Source organism: Saimiri boliviensis, chromosome 8 (genome assembly GCF_048565385.1).
Source record: "Saimiri boliviensis isolate mSaiBol1 chromosome 8, mSaiBol1.pri, whole genome shotgun sequence".
NCBI classification, from domain to species: Eukaryota; Metazoa; Chordata; class Mammalia; order Primates; family Cebidae; genus Saimiri; species Saimiri boliviensis.
In genome coordinates, this window is record NC_133456.1 from 98119293 (window position 1) to 98129824 (window position 10532).

At 41.5% G+C, this 10532-nt stretch overlaps 1 protein-coding gene across 9 annotated transcripts in view; it reads right to left on the minus strand.

Annotated features, from left to right (window-relative positions):
- Positions 1–10532, minus strand: part of KIAA1217 (KIAA1217 ortholog) — an 820690-nt gene that overhangs the window by 299045 nt on the left and 511113 nt on the right. The window lies entirely within an intron of this gene.

Genomic DNA, 10532 nt, shown 5'->3' on the forward strand with positions numbered 1-10532 from the left:
TTTTACTAGAGACGAGTTTCATTATGTTGCCCAGGCTGGTCTTGAACCCCCAACCTCAGGTGATTCACCCACCTCAGCCTTTCAAAATGCTGCAATTACAGGTGTGAGCCATAGCACCTGGCCTACTTTTTTTTTTTTTTGGGGGGGGGAGGGGAGAGACAGGGTTTGTCTATGTTGCTCAGGCTGGTCTCAGATTCCTGTTCTTAAGCAATCGGCCCTCCTAGCCTCTTTAAGTGCTGAGATTACAGGTATGAGCCACTGCACCCGACCTATCTATTCTTTTTCTGGCCTGTATCAATCATTGACCAATGAAAGTTGCCAAATGTGGCCGGGCGCAGTGGCCGGCACTTTCAGAGGCCGAGGCAGGCAGATCATGAGGTCAGGAGTTCAAGACCAGACTGACTCTACTAAAAATACCAAAAACAAACAGAAAAACAACCGGGTGTGTTGGCTGGCACCTGTAGTCCCACCTACTTGGGAGGCTGAGGCAGGAGAATCGCTTGAACCCAGGAGGTGGAGGTTGCAGTGAGCCAAGATTGCCCCACTGCACTCCAGCCTGGGTGACAGAGCGAGACTCCATAAAAAAAAGAAAAAAAGAAAGAAAGAAAGAAAGAAAAAAGAAAGAAAGAAAGTTGCCCAATGTGTCCCTGTCCCTTCAACTCCAGTAGGCACTTTTGCAAACAGACGTAAAATTGTTGCCAATGCACGTTGTGTGTGTTTGGGGGTCACTGTGCAAAATGCGTGGGCAGCACCCTTTTATGAACCAAGTTCTATGAACCACACCAAGTATTCTTTCTCTGGGCTGAATTCCAAGGGTCTGTTCACAGAGCACAGGTTTGTGAAGGAAGGGATTTGATCTGTGTATGCAGCTTTCTTCTTATAATGCCAGGAAGAAGGTTGCTTAACAAATGCTTTTGACATTCCTGACAAGTAATCTCCAGGCTTGACTTTAGGGGTGAGCTAAACCTCTCCCTCCTCACGCCTTTGAGAGAGTATTGCTAACAAGCAGCAAAACTAACGTTTCTGTAGTACTTGGAAATCCAACCGGTAAAATGAGCCACCGTTTTCACAGCGCACACCTTAGGGATCGCGGAAACATGCCGTAGGCTTGCTTGAGTCAGAATAGCTGGGTTCAAATCTCCACTCGTGTTGCCTGAAGAATCAACTGTCTAGACTGGTCTCAGCCTTGGCTTTTTTTTTTTTTTTTTTTTTTGGAAGAACTATATTTGAAATAAGTTTTGTAAAAGTTTCTGACATACAGTAACTAATAACACTTGTGGGGATTCTAAGGCTTCTTTGCAGTGATTTGAGTACATACAGGAAATATTTTTATTGTATTGTCTTGGCATGCACAAAGACATTTGAGATTTGGATGTATATGTTGTAAAAAGCCAGTAGTCTTTTATATTTGCAGGAAGAAAATGTTGTATTTACCCTGTAATGCAGGAAACTTGGCCCATTTTTCTAATGATATAGAAAAAGCTCAATTAGGCTTCAACAGGACCTAGCACCACCCCAAGGCTACAGTAATTATATTCTCTTTAATAAAAATTGCATAAATTATAACTTTCTCTTGATTTGCCCAGTACAGCCTCAATTCTACCCTCTTTCCTCTAAGTAGAGTTGTTTCTTATTATTTTTCAGGTTAACCAACTAATGTCAGACATATGTTTCTTCACCAAACACCGCATTATAAGACATTTATTTTACATTTGTTTCCTTTTGCAAATATTCAGCTAGTTGCAGAACTGAGCTATTTTATGAAGTAAAGAAAATACATCCAGGGAAAACATAAGGTTTCAAGAATAGCTTTTGAGAAGGCAAAAGGAAGAAAAGCCTAATTACAGTGAAGATAGGTACTGATTTGTGCTAAAAGAATGTATACATCAGACCCACTCCATTTGTGGTTTTAATACATTCTGTGCATCTGAATTAAACAGGAGTTAGAGTTTGAAATAATGTCTAAAGCTTTCTTCAGTGACTTGGGAGTATAAAAAGCGGTGTTTCATTTTTTTTCAAAAAACATCCCTCCGGCAGTATGCCTTCTATTCTTGCCTTGCCATATATATGTATATAAAAGCTCTCATAGTCTTTTCAAATCTAAATAGTCTGTACATTAAAACACTTTTTTTCATATAGGAAACTGAATCATAGCTATACAGTTACAAACAATATGAAAACCTAAACACCTTTTATCCAAAGTGAACCATCAGCAAATTAGAAAGAGGTAAGGTTTAGGTATAAAGGACATTTTTGTATAATGTGAATGTTTTACACAATGAGTCAAAAGATGCCCTGACCTACAATGAATTTACTTCTTTTGTTGATAGTTCCAGGCAACTTAAAAATATTTAAACCAAACACCTGATGCTTACGACCCAAAACAGCATTTGTTTAGAAAGGTGAGGTCCTGACTGGGCACGGTGGCTCATGCCTGTAATCCCAGCATGTTGGGAGGCTGAAGTGGATGGATCACAAGGTCAGGAGTTCCAGACCAGCCTGGCCAAGATGATGAAACCCAATCTCTACTAAAAACACAAAAATTAGCCAGGTGTGGTGGCGGGTACCTGTAATCCCAGCTATTCAGGAGCCCGAGGCAGAGAATTGCTTGAACCCAAGAGGCAGAGGTTGCAGTGAGCCGAGATCATGCCAGTGCACTCCAGCCTAGGCAAGAGAGACTCTGCCTCAAAAAAAAAAAAAAAAAAAAAAAAAAAAGGTGAGGTCCTATCTGGGATTCCTCTTGCCTAGGGAAGATGCCGCTGGAAATGAGACTATTAACGCCCCCCAGAAGTGACTGATCTTTTAAAGGAGAAGGAAGAAAAAAACTGCTTTCTTCTTCAAGGGTAAACCACATCAATGCACAAATGCGTTCCTGCGTGGGTGAGTGAGGTGAAGGGTCCACCTCAGCCTATGCAGAAACTGCTGGCCTCTCTTGAAAGGAGCACAGGCCACATTCCAGGGCAACCAGATCTGTTTTAAACTAATTTTCAAATGTTAAAGTATTATATGCATATAATGAAAATATAAATGGTAGTGAGGTACAGACGTTAAGAATAAAAGCCTCTGTCCTCACTGGCCTTCTAGTCTCTCCCTCTGATTTACTGGACATCATTCTAGAAATTTTTAACGTCTAGACAAGTACACAGAAAATACACATGACTTTTTATACAAATAGGATTCACCCTTTTAAAAACAAATGGTGGGCTGAGGGCAGTGGCTCACACCTGTAATCCCAACACGCGGGGAGGCCGAGGTGAGAGGATTGCTTGAAACCAGGAGTCTGAGACCAGCAACGCAGTGAGACCCCACCTCTATAAAGAAGTTTAAAAAATTAAAATGAAAATAAAATAATACCTGGGCAATGAAGTAATCTGTACAACAAACTCCCATGACACAAGTTTACCTATGTAACAAACCCTGCACATATATCCTTGAACTTAAAATAAAAGTTAAAAAAAGTTTCACAATGAAAGGAGCATTTGAAAAAGAAAAAGAAAAGAAAGTAAGGACCAGAGAGGCTACGAGACTAAGCCAAAAGCCATTTAACTGTTGGTTAAACAAGCATGATCATGCATTTAATGAATAATACATGGTGTGTGTGTGTGTGTGTGTGTGTGTGTGTGTGTGTGTGTGTGTTTGAGATAGAGTCTCTGTCACCTAGCCTGGAGTGCAGTGGTGTGATTTCTGTTCACTGCAGCCTCCGCCTTCTGGATTCAAGCGATTCTCCTGCCTCAGCCTCCTAAGTAGCTGGAATTACAGATGTACACCACCATGTACAGTTAATTTTTGTATTTTTAGTAGAGACGAGGTTTCACCATGTTGGCCAGGCTGGTCTCGAACTCCTGGCCTCAAGTGATCCACCCACCTCAGCTTCCAAGGCGGGATTACAGACATGTAATCTGGGCTTACAGATGTGAGGCACCAAGTCCAACATTAGTTTTAAATAGTTATATGTTTATGGTTAACAGTTTGAAAAAGCAAGAACCAAAATAATCACTAGTAATTGTTAAAAAGTAATATAAATGGGATCACAGCAACTGTACTGCTCTGCAGCTTGTTTAGCAAATACAACTTGGTCACGTGTCCCTACCCACATGCCAAGTACATTTCACACACTGGTGTCGCTGTCGTATTATCTGAATGTACCATAATATCCCCTGCAACGTTCATATTGACAGAATCGACTGAGTCTTTTGAGAAAAAAAATGGGCAATACCTTCCAAAACGAGCCACCCAATTTGAGGTCTAGAAATTAGTCCTTCAGATGCTTTGCCACATGCACAGATACAAAGATGGTGACTGCAGGACTGTTCACAAGAGGGAGAGAAAAGAAGCAATCTAAACAGCAATTAAATGGGGTCACGTTCATCTATGATGGGGCCACATTATAACGGCCCTGAGGAGGGAATAGTTTTAAATCAGAGTCTGTGTTCTTCTGACCATCATAAACACACACACACTCCACAAGGGAGAAACGGAAAACTGGCCTTTGTGAGGCGCTTAGCTGGAGCTGCTTTCTTCAGTAGTCTTAAAACTTATTATGAAAAAGGATACAAATAATAATACAGTTAAAGATGAAGGGAGCCCATGCAACCCTTCTTTGTGCAAAATTCAAAGATACAATAAAAAACAAAATGGCCCCTCCAAAACACAGGCCAAAGGATGGCTGCAGCACATTGATCGGCCTTACCACCAATGACTGCTATGAAAATGAGATCTGGGCCGGGCGCGGTGGCTCAAGCTTGTAATCCCAGCACTTTGGGAGGCCGAGGCGGGTGGATCACGAGGTCGAGAGATCGAGACCATCCTGGTCAACATAGTGAAACCCCGTCTCTACTAAAAATACAAAAATTGGCTGGGCATGGTGGCACGTGCCTGTAATCCCAGCTACTCAGGAGGCTGAGGCAGGAGAATTGCCTGAACCCAGGAGGCGGAGGTTGCGGTGAGCCGAGATCGCGCCATTGCACTCCAGCCTGGGTAACAAGAGCGAAACTCCGTCTCAAAAAAAAAAGAAAATGAGATCTGGCCAGGCGCAGTGGCTGACACCTTTAGTCTAACCTTTTGGGGAGGCTAAAGTGGGAGAAGCGCCAGAGCCCAGGAGCTTGAGACTACCCTGGGCAACAAAGTGAGACCCTGACTCTATTTAAAGTTCAAAAAATAAAAAATTTGCTGATGTGGTGATACACACCTGTAGTCCCAGTTACTTGGGAGGCTCAGGCAGGAGGACTGCTTGAGGTTGAGGCTGCAGTGGGCCATGATTGCACCACTGCACTCCAGCCTAAGTGATAAAAAGAGAACCTATCTCAAAAAAGAAAGAGAGAGAGAGAAAGGAAAGAAGAGGGAAGGGAAAGAGGGAGGGAGGGAGGGAAGGAAGGAAAGAAAGATGGATGGAAGGAAGGAAGGAGGAAGGGAGGGAGAATCGCTTGAACTCGGGAGGCAGAGGTTGTAGTGAGCCAAGATTGCCGCACTGCACTCCAGCCTGGGTGACAGAGTGAGACTCCATCTCAAAGCAAAAACAAAAACGAAAACAAAAGAGAATAAAAGAAAAGAGGGGAGCCCAGTTAATGGCCAAGGATGAAAATACCCTTTCTATTCTAGCTGCTGATCCCTTCTGTGGCCAGACATCTGAAGAGAAAAAGCAAAGCAAGGTTATCCGGGATTACACCATTTTTCAGGATGACTTTCTCTGAAATCAAGAGATTTTAGAGACTACACCTTTAAAACTGGATTGCTTCTAATCAAGCCAAATTAATACATAGTGAAGAAAAGGGCCTCCACTGTAAAGAGCTTCTAGAAATCCCTCCCACCCAGGAAAACCATCCGCTCTCTGTCTCCCCAGGAGCCAGCTAAGAACTTCTAGTTACATTTTCTGAACTGGGAGATTCCAGTGGCTTTCTTTCTGAAGAAATCATTATTGTGAAAATGCCAAAAATGTCATTAAGAGAGAATAATATAATACTTAAAGATAACTAATTCCTTTACTAAGAGGTGTTGGAAATTGAGATGTTTCATTTTGTTTGGAATAGGAACAGAACTTCATATGCTTTTCAGCGGAAAGCCTGTGCTAGGGGCAAATAATGAAGGCAGGATCCGAATCCAGGCAGTGGACTTCTTCAGGCACTGCCCACAGCCTCCGTGACTTAACAAGCCTTTGCTAAAACCCACTAGGTGCAAAGCTCTGCTCAATGCAATCAATACTTATTGATAAAAGATAATCTCTGAACACTATAACAATTACATGTAATAAAAAGCCTCATTGGCCTTCTAAAACAGGATCTATCTATATATGTACATCTACACACACACATATAAATTCATTCATATATATTCATATATATGAATATTCTACACATTCATAGGGGTGTGTGTGTATATATACATATATATGTATATATTCCTGTATATATGTGATATATGTGAATAGTCTACTCAGCCATAAAAAAAAAAATGTATCTTTTGTAGCAACATAGTTGGAGCTGGAGTCCATTATCCTAAGTGAAGCAGCTCAGAAAAAAAAAAAAAAAACCCAAATACTCCATATTCTCGTTTATTAAGTGGGAGTTAAACAAGTGGTATATATGAACATAAAGATGGAAATAACAGACTCTTGGGAACTCCAAAAGAAGGGAGGGTGGGAAGAGGGTGAGGGTTGAAAAATTACCTATGAGGTACGATGTTCACTATTTGAATAATGGGTAACTAGAAGCCCAATCCCCAGCAGTCGGCGGTATACCCTGTAACAAACATGCATGTGTACCCTCTAAATCTAAAGTTAAATAAAATACAATTTAGGAAAAACTTCATCAGTGACTCAAAACCTATTTGGAATTTTGGTACCATGTCTGAGTTCACAACTCTTTTCTAGCCTAAAATTGCAGCTCTGTGATTCATATTTGGAACTAAAACTTTGAATGAAATAAATATTTGCTTCCAAATGCAACAATAAAAAAATTGTCAAGTGGGACCTAATTAAACTGAAGAGCTTCTGCGCACCAGAAGAAACCATCAACAGGGCAAACAACCTACAGAATGGGAGGAAACATTCACAGAGAATGCATCCAACAAAGGTCTCATATCCAGAATCGGAAAGGACTTTAAATCAACAAGCAAAAAACCACCCCATTAAAAAGTGGACAGAAGGCATAAACAGACACTTCTGAAGACATACGAGAAGCCAGCAAACATGAAAAGAATGCTCAACATCAGTAATCATCAGAGATATGCAAATCAAAACCACAATGAGATACCATCTCACACCGGTCAGAATGGCTATTATTAAAAAGTCAACAAATAACATGCTGGGGAGGCTGTGGAGAAAAGGTTGTGCTTATACATTGCTGGAGGGAGTAAAATTAGTTCAGCCACTGTGGAAAGCAGTGTGGCAATTTCTCGAAGAACTTAAAACAGAACTACCATGTGACTCAGTGATGCGGTTATTGGGTATATACCCAAAGGAATAAGATACTCGCAGTTATATGTTCATCACCGTGCTATCCACAAAGACATGGAATCAACCTAGGTGCCCATCAGTGGTGGCCTGGATAAAGAAAGGGAGGCACATATACACCACGGAATTCTATAAAGTCATGAAAAAGAATGAAATCATTTCTTTTGCAGCAACATGGATGGTGCTGAAGACCATGTTCTCACTTATAAGTGTGGCATTTGACTTTCTATATCTGCATTAATTTGCCTACGAAATTAGGGGCTAAACGTAAAGCACACATGGATGGAAACATGGGAACAATATACACTGGGGACTACTACAGTGGGGACGGAGGGGGTGCGTGGGTTGAAAAACTACCTATTGGGTACTTTGCTCATTATCTGGGTCCAGTATACCCATGCAACAATCCTGTACGTGTACCTCCTATATCTGAAAACAAAAGCAGAAATTTAAAATAAATAACTAAATATTTGCTTTTCTCCTTATAGATCTACCCTTGGGATATGATAACCCAGCCTTTTCCCAGTGTCCCCAGAAAGTGCTTGGAATGAGAGTCTTCAATGCAGCCTAATTCATGGGACCACTGACATCATCTGTCACAGAATGAGTTCAGCCTCAGCAGCTCAGATGCCAAAACCCCTCCAGAATCCCCCTGGATGAGCCTACTCAATACTCCACTAAGAGCCTTCTCCCAGGAGGGTGGACGCTGAATAGTCTGACATGGAAAAATGGGAAAAGTTGTTAGGAAAACCCTGGAACGAAAAGAGTATTTTCCCTGGCTAGAAACACTGTGGCTAAAAATAGCACAATGAAAAACGTATTTGTCTTTTACATACAATGGATGTAGAAGATAATTATGGGCTGTGTTTCGGTCTGGGACAGAGGCAAGGGAGGAGGTGCCAATGTCTAGAATACAGAAGGGATAAAGGACAGTGTCTTCAACTCCTAGGTTCCTTCTGTGCCCTGTAGCGACCACAGCCCCTTGGTGACTTGGGTTCTCACTCAGAAAATACTCGTAATATCAAACTCTGACTCTACTTGTATGGCCAAGAAAAATTTCAGGCAGGTAAAATATAAAATTTTGAGTCTGTGCAGTACTTGAGCTCCTATCAGTAGGTACCAGTAAAAAGGAAATTAATATCACTTCTAGAGCCTGTCTAGAAAAAAGTGGCAAAAGCATAATTAATGTAAAAATATAAATATCTGACTCCTTTGACATACTTAACATTTTGTATTTTAATTAATTTACAGAATAATTGCTACTGCTGGGAGTTATTTCAATAACACATTCATTTTTCTTTTTATGTCTCCTAAAGTGAGAAAAAGTGCAGGCAGTATAGGACAGTTGATTATGTTATATGTTCCAGTATCTCTCTGAGCCACAGTTTCTTCATCTGTAAAGTGGAAATAAAGATTGCTAGCCGAGGCCAGGCACAGCGGCTCCCGCCTGTAATCCCAGCACTTTGGGAGGCCAAGGTGGGTGGATCACTGGAGCCCAGGAGTTTGACACCAGCCTGGGCATCATGGTGAAACCCCATCTCTACCAAAAGTACAAAAAATTAGCCAGGCATGGTGGCATGTGCCAGCAGTCGGGAGGCTGAGGTAGGAGGATTGCTTGAGCTGGGGAGGCGGAGGTTGCAATGAGCTAAGATCATGCCACCGCACTTCAGCTTAGGTGACAGAGACCCCGTCTCAAAAAAAAAAAAAAAAAAGACTGCCATTCTTGACTTCTAGTCATTACTTGTAATGATAAGATAAAGTAAAGAATATAAAAACACTTTTTTTTTTTTTAAGACAGTATCGTTCCTGTCATCCAAACTGGAGTTCCAGATGGAGTCTCCCTCTTGTTGCCCAGGCTGGAGTGCAATGGCGTGATCTTGGTTCACTGCAACCTCCGCCTCCTGGGTTCAAGAGATTCTCCTGCCTCAGCCTCCTGAGTAGCTGGGATTACCAGCATGCTCCACCATGCCTGGCTAATTTTATACTTTTAGTATAGATGGGGTTTCTCCATGTTGGTCAGACTGGTGATGGAACTCCCAGCCTCAGGTGATCCACCTGCCTTGGCCTCCCAAAGTGCTTGGATTACAGGCATGAGCCACCTGTCCATAAAAACACTTCATAAACATCCAATGCCATTTCAATGGCAAGTAAAAACAATCCCTAACATTTAGAACATGAATGCTTAGAACTGTGCTACTATGTTTTGTAATTTAATCGGCACAACACAGCTGCTGGCATCCCATTTTATGGACATGATGACTGAGGCCTAAGGACATGAATTTACTTTCCCCAGGTATTTATACAGCCACTAATAGGTGAAGCCAGAACTCAAACGCTCAGGCCTTCTGATGTTGGAGACACAGTTCTTTGTCACTCACTGTTTTGCAATAACTATGGTAACAATTTAATATGAATGTGAGCTCTGGCATTAATCCACATTATCTAACTGCAAAATTTCAGGAGGTCTCGTTCTCACACACGAGGCAGTTTTTAAAACATTTGGAAAGCCTATCCACTTGCTCCTAAGGAGTTTTACTTTCAAAAGTCCAAATTCCCATTTCACAGGTATCTTTCAGTGATTCTGAAGTCTGTGTTCTAACCTCACGCACTGCCAGGCACTATGTGGAAGAAACAATAAGCTTTCTTTGTGTTCTTTTTAAGCTTGGTAGACCTAACTACTCACAGGGCAACTGATACCTCTGAACAAAGCCCTTTCAGCTAATCCGCAGATCCATGGCCACATCCAATGATTGCTATCACCTCCAAATGGCTGGCAAGGCTGTTTACTTATCCTCGCTAGCAGCTGAAGCAAACAAACAAACAAACAAAAAACCTCGTACTCTCAGGTGACCAGGATTTTCTTTTAAACCATGCTTTAAAAACTACCTTTATCACCCACACCCCACCTTCCCCCAAGAAGTCTTTATCTGTCTTCTTGGAATTTAGAAGTCAAGCTTCCCTAAAACCTAAAAACTGTAATGTCTGTAACAGGATTTTTTTTTTTTTTCTCGTCTCGGAAGAATGCCTCAGTGAGAAAAACATACAGATACATACTTTTTAAAAAGTGTAATGTCTATAAACCTGA